This window comes from Megascapheus bottae, chromosome 31 (genome assembly GCF_031878675.1).
Source record: "Megascapheus bottae isolate mThoBot1 chromosome 31, mThoBot2.hap1, whole genome shotgun sequence".
Lineage (NCBI taxonomy): Eukaryota > Metazoa > Chordata > Mammalia > Rodentia > Geomyidae > Megascapheus > Megascapheus bottae.
The window spans coordinates 9072623-9086409 of NC_143539.1; positions in this window are offsets into that span (position 1 = coordinate 9072623).

Sequence of the window (13787 nt, forward strand, 5' to 3'; positions counted from 1 at the left end):
CATTTCCTAAGAAACAAGACCCCGTCATCTGTGCACTGCTGCTGGAAGAGAATTTCGGCTGCTCGTGAGCTTCCTTAGCTCCAGCCCTGACATTAGACGATTTAATGCTGCACAAAGACAGTCATGCATTGTGGTGCTTGTTTGAAATTAAACCCACCAATTGGGTGCTAGGGGCTCATGCCTTGAACCCTAGCTATTCAGGAGGCTGAGATATGAGGACCACAATTCAAAGCCAGCCCGGACAGGAAAATGCTGGGAGACCCTTATCCCAATGAACTACGAGAAAACCATAGTGGAGATGGGGCTCACAATAGTAGAGTGCTAACCTTGAGCAAAAGAGCTCAGCGACAGTGCCCAAGCCCTGAGTTCAAATCCCATGACTGACCAATAAATAAAGTAATTAATTAAAAAAAGAAATTCGGGCCATTGTGCCTTGTAGTTTTCAGTCATTGAATGTCTCTCAGCTGAGAAAGGCACACTTTTCCTTTCCTTCTGCCCCAAACTTCAAGTAACACAGATTCCTTGGGTTTTGTTTATAAGAAAACAGGTTAAAACCAGTCAACTATGTGTTAAATCTGGAATCCTAGCTACTCAAGGAAGCTGGGATCTGGAGCCTCACAGTTCAAAAGCAGCCTGGAGAAGCAAAGTCTCTGAGAATCTTATCTCCAAACTCTTCTCTCCCCCAAAGCTGGAAGGGGCACTGTGGCTCAAATGGGAGAGTGCTAGCCTTGAGCACAAAAGCTCAGGGACAGTGCTCAGACCCAGAGTTCAAGACCCAGAACTGGCACAAAAGAAAAGAAACAAACAAGAAAAATAGAAAAGAAACAAAGAGGGGCTGGGAATGTGGCCGTGTGGTAGAGTGCTTGCCTAGCATGTACAAAGCCCTGGGTTCGATTCCTTGGTACCACATACACAGAAAAGGCCAGAATGGTGCTGTGGGTCAAGTGGTAGAGTGCTAACCTTGAGAAAGCCCAACAATACCCAGGCCCTGAGTTCAAGCCCCAAGCCTGGGAAGAATTATTATTACTATTATTATTATTATTATTATTGGCTATCTCAACCAGGATGAGACCTGTACCTTCTGCTCTTAGGGGAGTCAAATGGGAATCAGAGGGTTGCATACCCTGGGTGACCCTCACAGCTGCTGCGCCTTCTTCCCTCCCTTTCTTCCTTCTTCCTTCCTTCCTTCCTTCCTTCCTTCCTTCCTTCCTTCCTTCCTTCCGTTCTTTCTTTTCCTCCTATCTTCTTTTAATTTTCCCGGTCCTGGGGCTTGAACTCAGGACTTGGGCTCTGTATTGTGCTCAAGGTGGGTGCTCTACCACTTGGGACACAACACCACTTCTGGCACTGAGGAGTGCATTGGTGATGAGTCCCATTGTCTTTTCTGCCTTGGCAGCTTCAAACCGCCATCCTCAGATCCTCAGATCTCTGCCTCCTGAGTAGCTAGGATTATAGGCGTGAGCCACTGGCACTCAGCCACGTTCAACTTTTTTTCTGGTTAACTGGAGATTAGAGTCTCAGAGAAGATGGTTTCCAGTGTCCTGAGATCTGAGGATTGAAGTTCCAAGCCAGCTCAGGCAGAAAAGTCTTTTTTTTTTTTTTTTGCCAGTCCTGGGCTTAAGCTCAGGGCCTGAGCACTGTCCTTGGATTTTACTCAAGGCTAGAGCTCTACCACTTGAGCCTCAGCACCACTTCCGGATTTTTCTATGTATATGGTATTGAGGAATCGAACCTGGGTCTTCGTGCATGCTAGGCAAGCACTCTACCACTAGGCCAAACTCCCGGCCCTCTCTGTGACATTCTTATCTTCAGTTAAACACTGAAAAACCAGAAGTAGTGCAGTGTCTCAAGCACTAGCTTTGAACACAAAGAGACTGAGGGATAGCACCCAGGCCGGAAGGAAGCTCAAGCCCCACAACTAACACACAAACAAACAAAAGACTCAGGATAGTTTCTATTCTGGCTTTATCTCTTTGTCTAGCATCGTTGAACGAAGTGTCTAACAATATACCACTCTTCTCAGCTTATAGGTTAGCAATAAACAACTTCAAGGGCCACAATCCATTTCACCCTTCAAAAAATCACAGCACAGTGGTGGCTCACGCCTGTCATCCTAGCTACTCAGGAGGCTTAGATCTGAGGATGTAAGTTCAAAGTCAGCCTGGATAGGAAAGGCTGTGAGACTCTTACCTACAGTGAACCATCAGAAAACTGGAAGTGGACCTGTGGCTGCAAATAGCAGAGCTCTAGCCTTTAGCTAGAGAATTTCAGGCACAGTGCCTACGCCCCAAATTCAAGCCCCACAACCGCATCCCCCCCAAAATAATCACAGCACATCCCTGCGCTGACTCCAGATGAGCTGCCAGCTTAGATGAGGTTTAGGATAATTCATCCCCCAGCACTCTGCATACAGACCTGACTCCTCACGCTGGATCTGAACCCAAACCCAGCTGTGCAGAGCAGAACAGAAGTGACAAGACCATTTACTTCATTAGTTGAGATTACAAGTTTAACTTACAAACCAGAGGTCAAAATTTCTCATTAACAAGGGGTGGGAGATGGCCGAGGACGGCCGCAGGCTTTAGTTCAAGGAGCGAGCGCTCCGCTCTTATTACAAACCACACGTTTCAATCCGTCTTTGATGTTCTTCATTTTTCCCTCCTCTCTTTTATTTTTTTGGCAGAGGAGCTGATTTTAATTGTGGCTTTACAACACAGCTCCCTCTATCCTGGGGAGAGAACTCAATCTCTCTCTCTTTCTCTCTCTCTCTCTGTGTCTCTCTCTCTTCTGTGGCTGCCAAGCAAAAGGATAAGGCTGCAAGATTGGCTGCAGGCCATGGCTCCAGGCAGATTTTAATGGCTCCCCGTTTCCTACAAGGCTTGGATTGTTTTCCACGTGATTCTGGTTAATTTAGCTGCAGGAAAGGGCATCGCTTCTCCTTCTAAGTTTCTGATCCATCTGCCTCAGTGAGGTAAAATATATAAAAAAAAAAACACTGGGCACCGATGGCTCATGCCTGACATCCTAGCTACTCAGGACTCTGATATCTAGAGGACTGGGGTTCAAAACCAGCCCAGGCAGGAAAATCTCTGGGACTCTTATGCTGTGGTTCAAGTAGTAGAGTGCTAGCTTTAAGGGACAAAGCTAAGGGCTGGGGTGGGAGTTTGGCCTAGTGGTAGAGTCTAGCATGCATGAAGCCCTGAGTTCTATTCCTTGGGACTACATACATAGAAAAAACTGGAAGTGGTGCTGTGGTACAAGTGGTAGAGTGCTAGCCTTAAGAAAGCTCAAAGACAGTGCCCAGGCCCTGAGTTCAAGACACTCCCTCCTCAAAAAAAAGCTCAAATGAAAGAAGACATTTGCAGAGTGTGCTCAACTTGATATCTCAAACACCAGCATCACAGAATCCTCCAAATAATAATAAAATAAAGGACTGGGAGTTTGGCCTAGTGGTAAATTCTTGCCTAGCATGCACGAAGACCTGGGTTCGATTCCTCGGTGTCACATACATAGAAAAAAGTGGGTCAAGTGGTAGAGCTCTAGCCTTGAGAAAGCCCAAGGACAGTGCTCAGAACCTGAGTTCAACCCTAGGACTGGCAAATAAGATAAATAATAGCTGGGCCTCTTATTCTAGTTACTCAGAAGACTAAGGTCTGAGGATAATGGTTCAATGCCAGCCTGGGCAGGAAAGTCTGTGCGACTCTTATCTCCAATAAACTACCAAAAAAAAGATAGAGGCATGGCTCAAGTACTACAGCGCCAGTCTTAAGTAACGGAACTCAGGAATAGCACCCAAGCTCTGAGTTTAACCCTCAGCATTGGTACCAAAAAATAATAATAATAGAGCTGGGAATGTGGCCTACGGGTAGAATGCTTGGCCAGCATGCATGAAGCCCTTAGTTCAATTCCTCAGTACAACATAAACAGAAAAAGCCAGAAATAGCACTGTGGCTCAAGTAATAGAGTGCTAGCCTTGAACAATAGAAGCTCAGGAACAGTGTCCAGATCTGAGTTCAAGTCCTAGGACTGGCAGAAGAAAAAAAAGAAAGGAAGGAAGGAAGATGCAGGCACAATGCCATGTGGTTTTCTTTTCCTTTCTTCTCTCTCTTTCTTTTTTTGCTGGTCCTGGGACTTCCACTCAAGCTATAGAACTGATTCCAGCTCTTTCTGAGTCGTTTGGTGCAGATAAGAGTCTCGTGGACTTTCTTACCTGGGCTGGCTTTGAACCAACATCTTCAGCTCTCAACCTTCTGAATAGCTAGGATTACAGGCATGAGACACCGTGCCTATCCCACATGATTTTCTTCTCTTTTTTTCTTTTTTTTTGCCAGTCCTGGGCTTGAGCTCAGGGCCTGAGCACTGTCCTTGGACTTTTTCAAGGCTAGAGCTCTATTACCTGAGCCCCAGTACAACTTCCAGCTTTTTCTATGTATGTGGTACCGAGGAATCGAACCCAGGTCTTCATGCATGCTAGGCAAGCACTCTACCACTAGGCTAAACTCCCAGCCCCACATGATTTTCTTATAGTGACAGACTCTAGCTGTCTAAAAAAATATCCCATTTTAATCTCTAAAGGAAAAGTAGGCTATTAGGCTATCAACTCACAGGGATTCCACCTAGGTAACAGTTGCTATTTCATCTAATACTCATACAAATCTATTTTGCTTCGACTCAATGACAACGCACATTCTATTTCTCCCAATTAATCCAGATTCAATTCTTAATATTTTCTACATCACTTTGTAAATTATCTTTGCCTGTGGTGCGTGTGTGTGTGTGTGTGTGTGTGTGTGTGTGTGTGTGTGTGTGTGTGTAGCTAGGACGATAGACATGAGCCTCTGGCACCGGAGAAAGCCCTGTTATTTCTGTGGAAGGGTGCTTAAGACAGAACTTCCTGCTGTCTCTGGGTTTTGCACGAGACAAAGAATTTCAGCATGGATCTTGCGAATGTGTGATTCTGGGGTGACCCCTTCCCTCCCTTGCCCATTCTGTGGCTGGAGGAGTCACTGACCAGTGCGTGACATGGGAGGACAACTAGAGCCTGAGGCTGGAAGTTCAGATGAAGGGCTCCACTACAGCTTATTTTCCAGAAAACCATAGGAAATAAGCAACTGTCTTGTCAATTGGAGCAGGTAGAAAAACATGAATTTTGTCAACAGAAAGGAATACATAATACAGATAGATATTCGTGTGCGTGTGTGTGTGTGTGTGTGTGTGTGTGTGTGACAGTGAATCTGCTGTCTGATGACAGATCTGCCATTGTAGAAACACTATTGAGAAAGACCAGAAACCTCATCTTGGTTTATTAGCCGCAAAAGCTTTTCTCTCTTTGTTTCTATTCATTTAATTCAAAGTGAAACAACTCAGCATGTAAAACTAAAATTAGCTGGGGGAAGGGGAAGGGGGGCGCTGGGAAAAAAAAGGTGTCAGTGAGTTAGTCGGCAGAGCCATTAGTGTGGATGGGCCTTGTGAAGTCCCATGCTGCTCCTTGCACTACGGTCCTATTAAAACTGGTAATGTCTGCTGCCAGCCCTGCCTGGGGCTAAGAGAGAAGGCCTAGACAGGCCTACTTCACATCCATCAGATGCTAGAATTAAATAGACCAATGTTCTCTTAAAAAAAAAAAAGTCTGAAGTATATCTCTTTCTGACGTTCATCTCAGGCAAAAAAGAAAAAAAAAAAAGAAAAAAATTCATTGATCTCGGTATATCCCTTGGCAATTATAAAATATTAAATCCAAGTCACACTTTCCTACTTGGCTTAATTTTTTTCCCTCTTTTTTTTTATTTTCCCTCTGCTTTCTATTTGATCAATTTTAACAAGTTAGAAATAGCATCTACTAATAATTTAGAAAAAAAAAGGAGTATAGAATTTAAAAGTTTTTTTAACATTCCTACCTTTTTTTTTTTTTAACATTCCTACCTTTTGATTTTGTGTTGAATTTTGCATTAACCATGGTGGACACTGAGAATGATTTCAATAAACAGAAAGAAAGAGAGTGAGCCAGAAGGTTCGATATCCAGAGTGGCGTTTCTTAGTGATGAGGATATAACCTAATTTTGAAAAATTCTTTCTTTTCTTCTTTTAAGGACATGCCCCAATAGCCTTCTCATTGTTTTGTAGTCATGAATGTTTTCTTATTTCCAAATTACCACATGGCTTCAATCTGGGAGCATCAGGCTAGATGGTGTATTCTCCGCTGAGATTTTACAAAAGATGTAGAGCCTTCCCCTATTTTTGTGCATATGTAATTTCTTAGAGCGTTTGATGTGCGTTAATTCAGAATATAACAAACTGGAGCATAGATGTGCAGAATAAAAATGCAGAATTTGGGGAGTCTGTGTCTCATTATGGAAATTGTCTAGGGGAAGAACACAAAATATCACAGTCACTTTACTCTTTAATTTTCCTTGTTATAAATTATATATATATATATACACATATAAAAAGAACATTTCCCCCTTGATTTATGGAATCGATTTTTATAAGACATAATAGAATAACTTGATACAAAAATAACAAATCCCTCTGAAAAAAAATAAAATTGTGGTGATACACACACATACACAACATTAGTTATTCTTTGGAGACAGATACTTATGGATCATCAGATCTCAGCTCTATTATCCAGTGCTTTTGAAGGGGAGGTCATGGGGCTTGAATTCAGGGCCTGCGTGCTGTCCCTAAGCTCTTTTTGCTCAAGGCTGGTGCTCAACCACTTTGAGCTACAGCACCACATCTGCTTTTCTGGTGCTTAATTGGAGATAAGAGTCTCATGGACTTTCTGCCTAGACTAGCTTTAAACCTCGATCCTCAGATCTCAGCCTCCTTAGTAGTTAGCATGATAGGTGTGAGCCACCAGTGTCTGGCCAATGCAAAAAAAGAAGGAGGAGGAGGAGAAGGAGGAGGAGAGAAAGGAAAAGAAAAGAAAAGGGACCCGGAGTTTGGCCTAGTGGTAGAGTGCTTGCCTAGCATATACGAATACCAAGTTCGATTCTTCAGTACCACATGCACAGAAAAAACTGGAAGTGGTGCTGTGGCTCAAGTGGTAGAGCTCTAGCCTTGAGAAAGCCCAAGAACAGGGCTCAGGCCCTGAGTTCAAGACCCAGACTGGCAAAAAAAAAAAAAGTTTTATTTGCCAGTGATCCAGAGGCTCACATCTGTCATCCTCACTACTCAGGAGGCTGAGATAGGATGGTGATTCCAAGCCAGCCTAGACAGGAAAGCCTCATCTCCAATGTACCACCCCCACGCAGGAAGTGGTAGTGTGGCTTAGTACTACAGCAGCAGCCTTGAGCAAAAAGCAAAGTTTAAGGACGGTGCCTTGGCCCTGAGTTCAAGCCCCAGGACCAGCACACAAAAGGGGCAGGGGCATCTTGTAAGGTTTAGTGAGAGAGTACTGTGGATTGTGGATTAGAGCAGGTAGCAGCAGTGATTAAAAACTTATGTGTCCATTTGGGTCACTCCTTCAGAATGTTCCAGAATGTCAGGGTTGACCTTGGCTCCTTTTGAAATTACACTCTAGCTGATGGCCTGTCTTCCTTTGTCTATGACACTACCCTGGAATCGCCTAGCATGGGTGATGGCTCTATATGCACTGTTTTTATTCTGAGTGGCCAATTATAAACTGTTCAAAGAGAATTCAAAATAAGAGTTGTGAAGGCTCTCAGCCCGGTGGCTTTTGAGCTCCTAATGGGTCTGATCGGAGCTCCATTGGAGCCTCAGGTGTAGAATGTTCTCTGTGGCTACTCTGTCTCTCCACTCCTCTGTCTCACTTGTGTTAATGATCCATTAATTGTATTTTCCCATGGGGCGCCCATGGCTCACGCCTGTAATCGCAGCTACCCCAAGAAGATGAGATCTGAGGATCCAGGTTGAAAGCTAGACTGGGCAGGAAAAAGCCCAAGAGACTCCTAAGCTCAATTAACTACCAAAAAGCTGGAAGTGGATGTGGGCTCAAGTGATAGGGTGCTAGCATTGATTGAAAATACTCGTGGATGTGCACCCTGGCCCTGAACTCAAGTCCCAGGACTGGCCCCCAAACAAAACAAAAACCAAAAAACAGATTCAGAGTACTTACCTTTCTTGACTCTCATGTGAATTTCATGTTCTTTTTTCTTTTGTCAGTTGTGGGGCTCGAACTCAAGGCCTGGGGCTTGTCCCTGAGCTCTTAGGTTAGGGCTCCACCACTTTGAGCCACGGAGCCACTTCCGGTTTTCTGGTGGTTCATTGGGCATAAGAATCTCATGGACTTGCCTGTCAAGGCTGGCTTTGAACCATGCTCATCCAGATCTCAGCCTCCTGAGTAGCTAGGATGTCAGGCGTGATGGACCCACGTCTAACGAATGTGGTGCACTGTCTCCCACATAACACATTACTAGAAAGTCCTAGACCTTTCCCTCTGGAAGTCATACATAGTGTTCACTCAAGAACACTTGGGTGAACTTTATTTCCCCTAGCCAAGGACACGCTCGTTTTAAAGGTCATGCTGTTGAATTGCCCTGGCTGTGACCTGAGCATACCTTTTTTTTTTTTTCCTCTTTCCACCTGCATTTCTGATCCATGGTGTTGGTATTAGAAAATATCCTTTTCCCTTCGACTCTCAGTGCTAAATAAGTTGCAGCCCCCTTTAGCTATACTCATAAAAACTCGCTTGCAGACAACATGGTCTGTTTATTGTGTAATAATCGAAAATGGCACTAAATTGCCGTGATTGCTGAACACTTAGGAATTGCATTAACCTCTTCGGTGCTAAGTGGCTTTGTGTCGTCTCCGAAGCAGTGTGGGTGGTTCACAGCCATTCCTGTCTGTCACTGGGTCTCCCCTCTGTCAGAGGCACTGGAGAAGTTTAACACACACACACACACACACACACACACACACACACACCACAACAACCCTCTACTGAGCCAAATGCTAGTGGCTTATGCCTGTAATCCCTACTTAGGTGGTTGAGATTTGATGAGGATTTGAAGCTAGGCCCAAGAAGGAAAATTTGTGAGACTTATCTCCAATGAACCAGCAAAAAGCCAAAAGTGGAGCTGTGGCTCAAAAGCACCAGCCAAAGGGAGAGTACCTAGGCTCTGAGTTCAAGTCTCAGTACTGGAACTCATGCACATGCACCCATGATCTATCAGGCCCGGTGCAGTGGCTCACACCTGTAATCCTAGCTGCACAAGAGGCTGAGATCAGAGGATCACAATTGAAAGCCAGCTTGGGCTGAAAAATCTGTGAGACTCATGTCCCGTGAACCATCAGAAAGCTGGAAGTTAGAGCTGTGGCTCAAAGCAGTAAAATGCTGGCCTAGAGCAAAAGAGTTCAACGACTGCATCCAGGCCCTGAGTTCAAGCCCCATGACCCACAAAACAACCACCACTATCACCACCACCACAAAAACCCTCCAACCCAAGTCACACTCTTGTAGCACACGCTCTGGATTCTGTTCGTATACCGCTAGTTGTGAAGGGCGTCCATCTTGCTGGATGGACAGGTGACAGCTCTCCTTTGCTGAGAACCTTCAGAAGTGGACTGTCCTCTCTTGGTACATCAGTCCCTACTTGTGTCCCCTAGCTTCATATGCTGTGGGCTTTGGGGCTCCTATTAAGTAATCGATGGTCCAGAATTGATGGTGTGGTTCAAATAGAGTATCAAGGGCCAGCCTTGAATGGAAAAGACCAAGTAAGAAGGCCAGGGCCAGGCTGGGAGTTTGGCCTAGTGGTTAAAGTGCTTGCCTAGCATGCATGAAGACCCGGGCTCGATTCCTTGGTACCACATGCATGGAAAAAAGCCGGAAGTGGTGCTGAGGCTCAAGTGGTAGAGCTCTAGCCTTGAGAAAGTCCAAGGACAGTGCTCAGGCCCTGAGCTCAAGCCCAGGACTGGCAAAAAAAAAAAAAAAAAAAAAAAGGCAGCCAGGGCCTCTTCATGGCTCACACCTGTCATCCTAGCTACTCAGGAGGCGGAGATCAGAGGATCAGCGTTTGAAGCCAGCCCAAAGCAGAAAACTCTGTGATATTCTTATCTCCAATTAACCAGCCAAGATAGAGGAAAAAAAAAAAAAAAGCTAGAAATGGAGCTGTATCTCAAGTAGTAGAGTGCTAGCCTTAAGAAAAAAAAGCTTAGAGACAACAGTGAGCTTCAATTCTAGGATTAACACACACAGACACACACATGCATGCATGCACATACATCTCACAGAGACTTTCCTGCCTGTGGGACTATGATCCTCCAGATCGCAGCTTCTTTAGTAGGTAGGTTTACAGGCATGAGCTACTAGCCCTCAGTTGGAAAAAAAGATATATATATATATATATATAATAAAATAAATTGTCCAAAGAGCAGTATGTCTCCGCTCACCTCTGTGGTCCAATGGTAATACCCTTAACATCTCTGGGGCCCTGTCTTGTTCTGTGGCTTCAAGCTTCAGGCCTGGGAAGGAAGAGTTAACCAGAAATGGAATGGCAGTGCTCCAGGGCAAGCAGCCTTGCTGCAGAGCTGAGCAGCAATCGTGAGAAGGCAAGTTATTTCCCGAACTCTGCAGACACACGGCCTGGGGCAGCCTAAAACCTTTGGAGACCAAAATGGCTTGCAGGGGTTGGAAGTAATAAGGTGTTTTTCGCTGCCCCCCCCCCTTTCTTTCTCCTTCACTGAGATTCTGTGAGGTTGGCACCACACAGCACGCATGGCTGAGGAAACAATGGAACTTGGTTTTGTGTTTTCTCTTGGTATTAAGATCTATTACCCTGTGACATTTTTTAAGATTGGTTATCCTGGAGTTTGGTGTTAAATTGAAGTTGTTTGTTTTGAATTTAATTCTTTCATTTTTCAAATGGGGAGGGGAAAAGAAAAGAAAAGAAAAAGGAGATAAAGAAGGCAGCTGTGACGGAGCCGACTGAGTTGTTTGCTCCATGCATGAACCCCAGATGAATGAGCCACACGGGATCCTGATCTACTTTTCCCTGGTGGAAAAATGGATGAGGATCTCTGCGGCTCACATGGGTCATTCTAGCTACTCAGGAGGCTGGGATTTGAGAATCGTAGTTTGAAGCCAGCCTAAGCAGTCAAGTTGATGAGTTTCTTCTCACCCATGAACTAGCAAAAAGTTGAAACTGGGGGTGTGGCTCAAGCGGTAGAGTGCTCACCTTGAGGAAAAACAAAAAACAAGGGCCAGTGCTAGGCTTTGAGTTCAAACCCTGGGTTGCTGTGTGTGTGTGTGTGTGTGTGTGTGTGTGTGTGTGTGTGCACGCAAGCACACTTCTTTAGAGATAAGAGTCTCATGGATTTTCCTGCATGGACTGGCTTTGAACCCTGATCCTCTGATGGCCTCCTGAGTAGCTAGGATGACAGGCGTGAGCCACCAGGCCCAGCATCCTGGGTGGGTTTCTTTCGGCTGAATTATATACACGCAATGCAGGATATGTGACACTGTCTGTAGATAATTATTACGACTCTGCCTACAACAGCAGTGCCATCGGCTTCCATCCAGCAAATAACCCGGCAGCAGCAAGCCAGCTGCTACCACATGACGTCTGTTAACCCTTTGTCAAATAATCCTCTCTTTCTCTTTCTTTCTTCCCCCAAACAGCTCTGTGGTTAATTATGAGTGTCTCATACAGCTCTTCCCGTGGATGAAGAGTTCTGCTTGAGGGGCAGAGAGAAATCGAAATCTGCCTCTAGGAGATTTTCCTTCTCTCTAAAAGGAAGAAAGGAAAAAGAAAGGAGGTAGGCAAGAAAGAACAAGAAATGAAGGAAGAAAGGTGAGTGAGAAAGAAAGACAAGAAAGAAAGGAAGAGAAAAAGGCAGGCACAGGTAGCTCACACCTAGAACCCTAGCTTCTCGGAAGGGTGAGATCTGAGGATCACGGTTTGAAGCCAGCCCAGATAGAAAAGTCCCTGGAACACTCTTATCTCCAATTAATCACCAAAGAAAGCTGGAAGTGGCACTGTGGTTCAAGTGGTAGAGTACTAGCCTTGAGCAATAAAGCTCAGAGACAGCACCCAGACCCAGTTCAAGTCTCAGGATGACAGAGAGACAGACAGAGACAGAGAGAGACAGAGAGAGAGAGACAGAGATAGAGACAGAGAGACAGAGAGAGAGACAGAGACAGACAGAGAGAGACAGAGACAGAGAGACAGAGACAGAGAGAGACAGAGACAGAGACAGAGACAGAGAGACACAGAGAGACAGAGAGACAGAGAGGCAGACAGACCAGCCTAAGCAAATTTTTACTCCAACATTCATTTGAAATACCAACACAGGTTTCTGGAACATGTTTTAATTAAATTCCAAGATTACAGGTGTATCGTATAGCCTGTCACACCAAATTCTTGCACAACCCTAACGAAGTGTCCATGAGCAATGCCAGCAGCCACCAATATGCTTGATACTGGCAAGCCAGGGATTTGGTGTGTGCCATTCTCTACTTGGTTAATGATGAAAAGCAATTTTGTTGGTATTGAGAGGACCAGTCTGATGAAGCAAAATCCAGTGGGTGCTGGGGACCCATGCATGACACCCTAGCTCCCCAGGAGACTGAGATCTGAGGATCACAGTTCAAAGCCAGCTCAGGCAGGAAAGTCTGTGAGACTATCTTGAATGAACCACCAGAAAACAGAAGTGACGCTGGGGCTCCAAGCAATACAGTTCAAGCCACAGGACTGAGAAAAAAAAAAATCAAATAGATTTTTAGAATAGGAACAAGCTTTGACAGCAATCCAGAAGCAAGCACACTGGCTTTGCTTCCTGCTGGGTTTCAAGCAACAAGGTGTGATTTAAGACCAGCTTCCTAAACCTCACTCCTGGTAAGAGGCTGGGCTGTGCTCATGGGCTCATTTCTGGCCTCTTCTCACATGGTTTCATGTCACTGTTGCATTGATGCTGAGGAAGGAAAAGAGCTGATTGGCAGTTAACCATAAGCTAGGAGTGGGTGTCTTGGGCCTGTAATCTCAACTACTCAGGAGGCTGAGATCTTGGGAGCATAGTTCAAAGACAGTCTGAGCAGGAAAATCCCTGAGATTCTTATAGCCAATGAAGCAGCAAGAGCTGGGAGTGCAGGTATGGCTCAAGTGGTAGAGCATAAAAACTCAAGCATAGCACCTAGGCCCAGAGTTCAAGGTCCCACACAAAAGAAGCCTCAGGGAGGGGAAAAGGAGGGGTGCAGAAATGGAGGGAGGACGGGTGAACAAATGCAGTCATTCGTAATGTGGAAAAATAAACTAGGCAACTTCTGAACAAGGAGGGGGCGGGGCAGGTGGGGGAAACGGGAAAGTGAAGAAAAAGATGACATTGTCCAAAAATAATTGTACTGGTGGCTCACACCTTTCGTCCTAGCGACTCAAGAGGCTGAGCTCTGAGGATCGCTGTTTGAAGCCAGCCAGGACAGGAAAGGCTGTGAGATTCATCTCCAATGAGCCACCAAAAAGCTGGAAGCAGAGGCGTGGTTCAAGTGGTAGAGTGCTAGCCTTGAGCACAACAGCTCAAGGACAGAGCCTAGGCCTTGAGTTCAAGACCTAGGGCTGGCCAAATAAAGAATTGTATGACCTGTAAAGAATTATTATGAAATGGTAACCTTTTCCTCTGCATGGCACAGGGGCAGATCCATGCTCAGGGCACCGGTGGGTGGGACCCTGGCTTCATGAATAGGCCGTCAGGGAGACCTCTGTCCCCCCCCCCCCCCCCAACCCTTACACAGGAAGCAAGCTCTCCTCTGGGACTCAGGATCTGGGCCTTCCTCTCCCACGTCGGTCTGGATATCTGCACATGTGGATCTAATTAGAGTAAAAAAAAGTTAA